Genomic DNA, 9864 nt, shown 5'->3' with positions numbered 1-9864 from the left:
TTTTATCTCTGGGGCTAGATCCTGACTAATCCTTCACTGTGTTAATTTTGCTGGGACAACACATAAGTGGCTGGTGATTCCAAATATGAATAAGGACAGCAGGCTTGGGCTTGTGCTAATTTTGATGAATAAATTGGCCTCAAGAATGACAAGTCGTGTTAGCACTTTTCACTTTACGACATTAGACAGTCAAAGATGTTAACTCTGTGCAGGGAATCAGCATTAGGCACTGTTTGGAACTGCTTATACGGAACTCTTAGGTGCCTAGTCTCAGAAGAAACTGGCTCTTTTAAAACCTTTCCTTTTAGCAAAAGAATGGTGTGACTGAAAAGCAAGGTGTTGAGAGAAATTTCACTGTAATAACAAAATGTCCCTCCTTTAGTTTTACCCACTGAGTTTTTAATAAGAATATTCCTTTGCCAGTGCCTTTGAATTTTCTTGGTTCTTAGTTGGTGCTAATGATGGCAGTTATTACACCGTCTTCTGTGTGTGTGGTTGGGGAAAAGAAAATAGTACCCCACTGGTATGAGATTTTTTGCAGTTGTCTTTTGTGGGGTCACAAAAGACGCAGTCTTGATTGATTTATTTATTTTGCCTTCAGGGCATGGGGGATGCAATTGTACAGCAGAAAATAGCCACACAGGAAGAGATGGATATTAGAAATTTAGTTCTAACGTCGTCCCTGGAAGTATTAGTTGGGTGATTCTCTGTCTTGGTCTGGTCAGGGCCTGTTTCTGGATGAGAGGTTTTCAGTTCCTCCAGTGAGTTGTGGGCTTCCAAGAAAAGGGGTGATAACAGCCATAATGGGTTAGCTGTTATTCTCAATTTTTATTGCATTAGCCTTATCAAATTTATTCCTTCTGCTTAATTCACTGAATTAGAGAGCCCTGAAAGGGAATAATGAGTGGAATATCTCACTTTCTTGCCACTTTGCCAGTTTTGCTGTAGAGATTTTTTGCATTACAGATTTCTTACCTAGTAACTGTAGCCATTGTTTGAATCTTATCTTCGTCCTTTTGTGTGTTAGACTGGTTGGTCTTTTGTAACTTAGGACTCATAGACTAAGTTATCCCATCTAATGAGCCCTTACTGGTTTTGTTTGGTTTTAGCTCCTTGGCTTTTGAACAGTCCTGCTAACAGGACTGCCATGGAAAAATTGAAACATTTCTCTGCAGTTTAAACTTTTTCTGACTTGTGTAAGGATGGATCCAGATTGGAAGGTTTGAATCTGCAGGTTAATGAACAAGACCTTGCTTGACCCATGAAATTTCCTGCATGAATTTTTGATAAAAAATGCAAAGATTTTTTCATTGTTGTCTTAATTTTCTAGGAAAAACTACATGCTTTGACAGAATTCAGAGGACTGGAAGACATTGTCTGCAAACTAAAACTTCTTGATCTGAAAAATGTTACTGTAGTCCTTCCTCTTCCAACATTAGCATCTGGACACCTGCGGGTCCTATTCTGCAAGGCTGAGGCTGCGAAGCACCTTCGACCCTGTGCCATGGTCTTTCCTCTTTGAATGGAGTGCTGGAAGTAGGGGATCCCTCAAAGTCATGGGTGATTGGTGTTGTCATTTAATTGGTAAGTCTAGTTGATAGAGGGGATCTGCCACGTAAAGCACGTAAGCTGCAGATTTAATGAGATGCTAAACTAGAATTTCTTAATAACATTTTTGTTTTAAATCAAAATATTTTGGTTTGTAAGTTTGGCTTTTTGGTAAGAAAAGTATATTTGCAGAAGCACATACTTAGACACGCCGAAAAAAAAAAAAAACCCCAACCAAAAAGCGTTTAGCTGAAAACCTCATTTCCCATCAAAAATAGATACAGTGGAAAATTTTCAAGCAGCCCTATATTTAACCTTCTTGGATCAAAATTCAGTTGTTGGACTGAGGGAGGCTCACAGAGGTTTTTTGCTGCTTTTGTTAGGGTGTCTGTTTTTTCACTTAGGACATCTGCCTGCTTTTCCAGCTATATTCAACCTTGTTATAATTCTTTCCCTTGCAGCATTTCGCAGTGCTCAGAATGCTGGTTCCCACTGGACTCAACTTGCTGGGATGTCTGCAAACTCAAAGGTTTCTTTCAAGGGGTGCATCAATCTTACTTTTTTATTTCGGCTGGGTTTTAATAAGCAAATATGAGTAGCTGTATCCACGAACACTGAATATGCACAAAACATAGCATTACTGTGATACAGTTCTTAGTTCTTTGCCTTGCTTTGGGACGTTGTAGATGCAAACAGTGCAGGTGAGTTGAAGGGGTAATGGGCTAAGTGCTTAAAGAGAAGACCCATTGGGCAAGGTAAACAGATAAATCACATCAGACTTGGGAATTCCTGAGTGGAATATAGTTGAAGGCTGGGGAGTTATTCTGGGAAAATACTGTATTTCCTTTCTTTGCTCATGCTGTCTTCTCTTGGCTCTGACTTGTGGAAGCAGGATACTGAGCTAAAGGGACCTTTGATCCCAATTGGCGTAGCCATCCTTGAGTAAGAAGAAGCATAATGACTAAGTGGGGACTTTGGCAATTTGTAATTCAGCAAAATTTATCAGAAATGAAACTCCTTCCTCCAAGAAAAGTAAAACAATCACAAAAGACACGACCACAGGAACAGAGAATTTAGCCTGAATAGGTTGGGATTCTGGAGTCTCAAGCTTTCTGTTGATTTCTGTTGATTTGCTTTTGCAGCTTCCATTTCTCATTCATTTCTTCTTGTAGCAGTAAGAATCTGATACCATTATATCTTAAATACAACAGTGAGCCTTTTTGAGTGTTTTTCCAGAGTTGGTGGGTAGAATGTTAGTGTAAGACTCCTGCAAAGTTCACTGGACTTTGTATTGAGACAAGAAGAGAAAAAAAAAGCTAATATTGAAATTCAGGGAGAAAAATTGTTAATATGACCTACATTGGTTTTAGTATGTGTTATGTTCTGTCATTAGTTCAGTGTTAGAATGCAGTTTGTAGCCAGAATCTATCAGCAACTGGCAACATGTGGTGTTTCTTAAGCAAAAGTTGATTGTTATTCTTTATTGCTTGTTTTGCATTTTAGCGCTCTTAACAGAAATACTTTTCTTGATATTTTAAACTTTTTTTTTCATGGCAATTTAATTTAGATTGCTTCATGACTGCTAAGCAATACTATGCTTTTTAGCCTTCACAGGCATTAATGATCAAATCTGTATATGAACATATGCTTAGTTTTGTAAGACAGCAGCTAATTTTTTTTTTTTTTTGTATTTTTAATAAGCTCTTCAGAAGTTTTAAGGTTACCTGAAAGTAGATATATCTAGTTATATTCCTGTGTACTTAAGTTTATTTGGTAGTTATATTGACCAAAATAGATGATGTCTCTTTCATTTCTTTTCCTGACGAGGTATATGTTTTTCCTTCAAATTTCTGTCAGCAGAATTTGATTATAGTACACTGTCAGTAGATTACCAGTAATTTCCCTCTTTCCTGTTATTATTTTAGAATTATTTAAAATAAATATTTTCAAGAAAAGGTAACAGCCAGACAACATTTGAAAGGAAGAAATAGTTTTAGTATTGTTGAGAAAGAGATTCGTCATTCTAGTAACAAAGTTGTGGCAGGAGAGGGCATGGAGAAAGGAAAGTACAATATTGAAGTATAAAAGTGAGCTCCTAAGGTACAACTTTCCAGCTGTTCATGTGTGGAATCCAAATACTTTTTGAAGCATAGTGCTACACAGTCAATTAGCTTTACTTCAAGTAATTATTGCATAAGGAAGACTTTTTAGTACATTAGAATGCGTGAGTTGGAAAAAGTAGCAAAATAAATGTATGTCCAGGTTTTCCTAAAAATGCAGTGAAAATATGCAAATTCTTTTAAAATGAACTCAGAAATTTTGTGAAGTGAAAGGAGAGATTGTAGTCCTGTCTCTAAAGTGTGTCAAGAATAGCGAGAATAGTGCAACCTCTCTCACATCATTTGTATGCCTTAATCTGAATCTTAATGATAGTGTCAAGAAGTGAGAAGTAAGTGGAGTTGCCAAATCTGTCCACTCTTTTGAAACTGGAAGAATTGTGGGAAGTAATTGGGTGAGAAATAAACATGTGTTAACAAGTAATTGGACTGAGACTATTAAATTTCTTTCATTTAAGTAGTAGGTAGTAACTACTTAAACTTCAAGGAAAAGAGAAGATTACATCCTGCGAAACTTTCTCATGCAAAATAGTCTATCCTCATGTCAGTGATCCTGGTTACTTTAAAGTGTCTGCTTGCTTGAGAAAAGGTTTGTCAAATCGGGTCTTTAAATGGGAGAGGGGATTAGGAAACAAGAGACAAAATCCAGCTTGCAGTGGGAGTTAACTTTTGGAGGTGTGGGGCAGAGAATGAACAATGAGCATCACCGTCTTTTCAATGCTCAGTACTATCAAAACTGGTTTTCTTACAGGTAACCCTTTATTGGCAGAAAATTTGTGAAAGAGTCAGTGACGGAAAATGCTCTGGTAAAAAAACATACAAAGATTCTCGTGCCAAAATCTACAGAGTTAGGGGATTTATCTTCTACAGATTTAGGACGTGATGAGGGTAAATTGAAAAAGTGTTTCTGTGCTTACAAAGCCTAATTACTGTTGTGTATGTCAGTCTCTTGTCTGCTTTATACAGCTGTCCATGCTATCTCACTGGTGTTTTTGAAACAAACAGTATTTTTACAAGGATCACTAATTTGGATTGGGATATAAGAAATAGTTGTTAGTTTTATGGATAGTAAAGCTGAATATCATAATTTGCAGTTTTAAACAAACTGTTTCATTCTCTGTGTAAAACAAAATAACTTCAATATGCTTGGTTTTTTAATTAACAAATATAGATTTGGTAAAAAATATCTTCCCTAGTATCATGCATGGAGATTAGGTTAGACTGTGTTACAGAATAATGGGATAATAATGATTTTCTTAAGAGAGTACAAAAGCAGCATCTAAGTTTCAGCTGACGTTTATTGACACACAGCATCAGCTGGGAGCCCCATCAAACTTCCTATTCTTTCCTGTTTACCACCTCCTGCTTTTATTTACAGTCAGCATATCTGTTAATTAGCCTCAGGTAGAGCCAGTTCTTCTAAGAAGATCTCTTGTCTTCCTGGTGATGGCCCCATGAGGTGACCATGTACACACAGTCTGTGAGTAAATTAATCTTTAACTCATTAATTTCAGTTCCTGATTCTGAAATGTTGAACTGCTGGCTTGGTTTTATACTCAGTAGTTTGTATTTGGAGAATTGTGGACCTTGACTCCCACTGACTTCAATATCATGAACACATTCTAGTGAGGTCTCAGCATCTTGTGGTTACCTCATTGGAATTCATATTTTCTTGTTGTTTTTTGGTTTGCTATGGTTGGAGATAGCTCATTGGAGGCTTCCAGATAAATGCTCTGTATCACTGAGATTACTAACCGAGTTTTCATTTCACTTTTGCAGAATGGAATTACTCCTCCAGTTCCTCAGCTGTCTCTGCTGCACAATATCTGAATGTGACATTTTACAAAAAATCTGATGTAACGGTGCAATTCTTGGATCTCACAAGGGTGTACTCTGTAGGGAATCTCTATTCTCACCAACTTCATTTAGACCTCGTGATGATAAGAAGTTGTTTACAGCTACAGCCCGAATGCTGTGGTGGTTGTAGTACAATTCTCTCACAGCACAACTTGTTTATTATAAAAGAAAAAAGTTGCAGTCATATTTGCAGGAAAAATTTAGGAACAGGATTCAGAGACCTCTTACCCAAGTCTACAGGGCATGCTAGAAGTGCTCTGAGAGGTGTGAGCTGATCTGTGCATCTCACTGGGGTGTTAGAAATCTTGTAGTTTCAGTGTTAATGGTTGTGTTTGTTTCATCTGAAAGCTAAGAAAAGAAAGAGTGGACCACTTATCTGCCCAGTCAGCTGTAGGTAATGTCTTTAAGCGATGACCAAGTTCCTCACTTTTGCCAGAATGCCGTTTATTCCTACTTCATCCTCCAGTTGAGGAGTAGCTAGACTCTGAAAACCCAAGCGCAGGTTACAGGTGCCCTTGAAATCCTGCCCAGAGCTAGTGTGAGTATGGAAAGCCATAAAGTACACACTGTGGTAGTGTGAGCTTTTTAATGATTTAAGAAGAGAGCTCTACTGGTAAAAACTCACTGCTTCAGTTTTTAAAAAAGCAACAGTAATAATAATGAAAAAAAACCAAAAACAACCCAGCCAAATAACCAACAGTATAATCCCTGGAATACATCCAATTTTTATCCTCGAAAAGTACCTCAAAGTAGTATGACTTCCTCTCTTCAGTGTGGGATTATTTGTGCTGATCTAAAACATTTCATGCTGGCACAACTGCATCCCATTGTCTAATTTTTGTGGCTAAGCAGAGCCAGGTGAAGTAACTTAGTTTTAAAAGAATTAGAAACCCTAATTCCTTTAAATCAAATTCCAAAGACATCCAGATGTCCAGGATACTGAGAAAAGAGGCACAAAAATCTGAAAAGGGAAGGTGAGTGTTTGCTGCTCTTGGTTCATGGCTTTGGAGGGTTAGGGGTGACGCAGTGTTGTGACAAAAAAAATCAGTGAAAAGTATTAGTGGAAGTTTCCACCATCTTTAATTGCAAGAAGCCAATGCTGACTGAGTATTAATGTTTCATGGGGAAGTAAAGGCTGAAGGGGAAAGGTGGGTGAAATTTCTTCAAAACATTGTAACTCCTTCTGTGTATTTTGTGGTTGAAGGACAGAGAGATAGGAGATGCTGGAAAGAATTCTTCAGCAGTATTTTATAGGTACTATTTAAGCTAACTTTGTTAAGGAGAAGCTCCTTTACTATTAGCATGCTGTCAGATTTTTCAAATCTCTTAAAGGCAGCACCAGGATTTTTTTTGCACAGATTTCCTTTGACATACAGCCTCAATAAGTATGGAAATTACAACTTAAATCTTTTTTTTTTTTTTCTTGTAAAGCACTGCAGTGCCAAAATTCATTGAATTTCAACTTTTATTTTTTTCTTAATGTTGAAAGACAGATATGCAAATTTTACTAACAATATGCATGGTTAAATTTAGCTGTAAATTCCAGTCAGGGATTTCTGCTTTGTTTATTGTCCAAGTCAATATGTCTGTGGAGAAAACCTCCCGCTGTGCAGGAATACGTAGTCAGCTACTTGGAAAAGTGGAAAGTTTAATTATGAGAGTTTATTCTGGAAAAAGGTAAAGAAAAGCAAGCATCGGTTTTGGGTTCGTTTTCTCTCTCTCTCTCTCTCTTTCTCTCTCTCTCTCTTTCTCTCTCTCTCTCTTTCTCTCTCTCTCTCTTTCTCTCTCTCTCTCTCTCTCTCTCTCTCTCTCTCTCTCTCTCTCTCTCTCTCTCTCTCTCTCTCTCTCTCTCTCTCTCTCTCTCTCTCTCTCTCTCTCTCTCTCTCTCTCTCTCTCTCTCTCTCTCTCTCTCTCTCTCTCTCTCTCTCTCTCTCTCTCTCTCTCTCTCTCTCTCTCTCTCTCTCTCTCTCTCTCTCTCTCTCTCTCTCTCTCTCTCTCTCTCTCTCTCTCTCTCTCTCTCTCTCTCTCTCTCTCTCTCTCTCTCTCTCTCTCTCTCTCTCTCTCTCTCTCTCTCTCTCTCTCTCTCTCTCTCTCTCTCTCTCTCTCTCTCTCTCTCTCTCTCTCTCTCTCTCTCTCTCTCTCTCTCTCTCTCTCTCTCTCTCTCTCTCTCTCTCTCTCTCTCTCTCTCTCTCTCTCTCTCTCTCTCTCTCTCTCTCTCTCTCTCTCTCTCTCTCTCTCTCTCTCTCTCTCTCTCTCTCTCTCTCTCTCTCTCTCTCTCTCTCTCTCTCTCTCTCTCTCTCTCTCTCTTTCTCTCTCTCTTTCTCTCTCTCTCTCTCTCTCTCTCTCTCTCTCTCTCTCTCTCTCTCTCTCTCTCTCTCTCTCTCTCTCTCTCTCTCTCTCTCTCTCTCTCTCTCTCTCTCTCTCTCTCTCTCTCTCTCTCTCTCTCTCTCTCTCTCTCTCTCTCTCTCTCTCTCTCTCTCTCTCTCTCTCTCTCTCTCTCTCTCTCTCTCTCTCTCTCTCTCTCTCTCTCTCTCTCTCTCTCTCTCTCTCTCTCTCTCTCTCTCTCTCTCTCTCTCTCTCTCTCTCTCTCTCTCTCTCTCTCTCTCTCTCTCTCTCTCTCTCTCTCTCTCTCTCTCTCTCTCTCTCTCTCTCTCTCTCTCTCTCTCTCTCTCTCTCTCTCTCTCTCTCTCTTTCTCTCTCTCTCTCTCTTATAACTTCAGCTAACAGAAATACAATGTATACGGTTTGTTTTGACACTATTGTCAGACAAACCACCTGCTTAATTCTTTAACCGGGTCACCTGTGTAACTGAGGTCTGAAAGAAAGTAGAGGTCATGAATAAATGATGCATTTCTTAAACTTGCAAGGTAAATTGTGACATAAAGGAAAAAAAAATCCAAGTGTGAAGGAAAAAATATACACACATGTATTGCTGAGAATATCTTCATTAAAATGCAGCTTACCCTATGAAGATATTAGTATCAGGTTGCCTGAAAGATGCAAATTTCCTTTGTTGCTTTCTCATAAGTTATTTTTGGTGTTGTGAGTGTTAAAAATCAAGTATCTTTACACAGGGTTTCTGAGTGGAAACCAAGTGTTGCTGGGGAATATGTGTTATAAATGATATACAAACATATTCTCATGTTTATAATGGAAAGCTCTCCAAGATTTTAATTACTGGAGTGGTTCCCATTTCTTCAGTTTTTAAAAGTCATTTACACAGAATACATTTTATCTAGCTATCTATATAAAAAAAACACTGCATGCAGAGAAGACAATTATCCTGCCTACCTAGAGTATATATAATACTGTAACAGTCTGTATTCCTCCTTGTGGTTCTATGCATATTTCTCCTTTCTAAGCCTGTTCAACTGTAATATGAAGAAAATGTTTATGAAATTCTATAATGGATGATGGTAATTAGATTTACTCTAAGCCAATAAAATTTAAATAAAATATGTTATGGCTAATATTTGGATTGCATGACTTTGATCAGATGGGTAGGCATTTTTGGTTTTTTTTTTTTATCTTTGCATCTGTGTAGGACTGATCCATGACCTGAGCTTGTAGGTTCTACAGTAATACAAATAGTACATGATAATTGTGTGTGAAGAAAGGCTGGCAGCTTTACAGAGGAAATTACTGAACCTGTAGGTAGGTTCAGGATAAGCAATTGTCTATAACATCCCTTCCCCCATACTCTGCGTTTCTATAATACAGCTGCTCTTCTGATGCTTTTACCGAGTCCCATTAAATGGTCCTGTGTGTAGGACATTACCTGTATTTATAGTAGAGTGGGAGTTTTGTTCCGAGTCACTGGTGCACCAAGAGTTTCTTCGAAATATTCTTCTGGTTGCCTAATACAGTGAGAGAGGCACCAGATGAGGCATCTACACTGGTGCCTTATGGTAATGATCCCTGAGCCCAAATCCTAAGAGATGTGGAGGTGACTAATTTCCTGTAGAACTGAGTGAGAGTTTAAGTTCCTAAGCAGGATTTAGGAGCCTAAATACCTTGGAATTCTCCATGAATAAAGCTTACTTACAATATAGCTCCTTAATTCTCCACATATCCCTGTATTCTTCCATGCATGTTCCTCACTGGTCTCCTGTTAATTGGCAATTTGGATGCTTGATTGTGTTTCTGTTTTGGGATATGTTTCTTCCTAATCTTATCCTGTATTTGTTTGGACTGCCTCTTTTCAGCTCTCTCCACTCTTACACTTTGTGTACCTAATAAAGGCACTAACGTACTGAATTTCCAGTGACTAGCTTCCCTCATGTTGGCATGTGTGAAGCGTAATATTGGTATTTGGAAGCATAATATTTGGTATTAATACAGC

At 38.3% G+C, this 9864-nt stretch overlaps 1 long non-coding RNA gene across 1 annotated transcript; it reads left to right on the top strand.

The window, feature by feature from the left end:
• The first annotated feature begins 1334 nt into the window (after positions 1–1334).
• On the top strand, positions 1335–7236 carry LOC106889631. Its single transcript, XR_001412374.1, has 3 exons — positions 1335–1584; positions 2010–2091; positions 5445–7236. It is a non-coding gene; the product is annotated as an uncharacterized LOC106889631 (long non-coding RNA).
• Positions 7237–9864: the final 2628 nt, after the last annotated feature.

This window comes from Calidris pugnax, unplaced genomic scaffold (genome assembly GCF_001431845.1).
Source record: "Calidris pugnax isolate Ruff unplaced genomic scaffold, ASM143184v1 scaffold54, whole genome shotgun sequence".
Classification (NCBI taxonomy): domain Eukaryota; kingdom Metazoa; phylum Chordata; class Aves; order Charadriiformes; family Scolopacidae; genus Calidris; species Calidris pugnax.
Note: the sequence above shows the minus strand (reverse complement) of the source record. Positions and strands in the feature narration are given on the sequence as shown.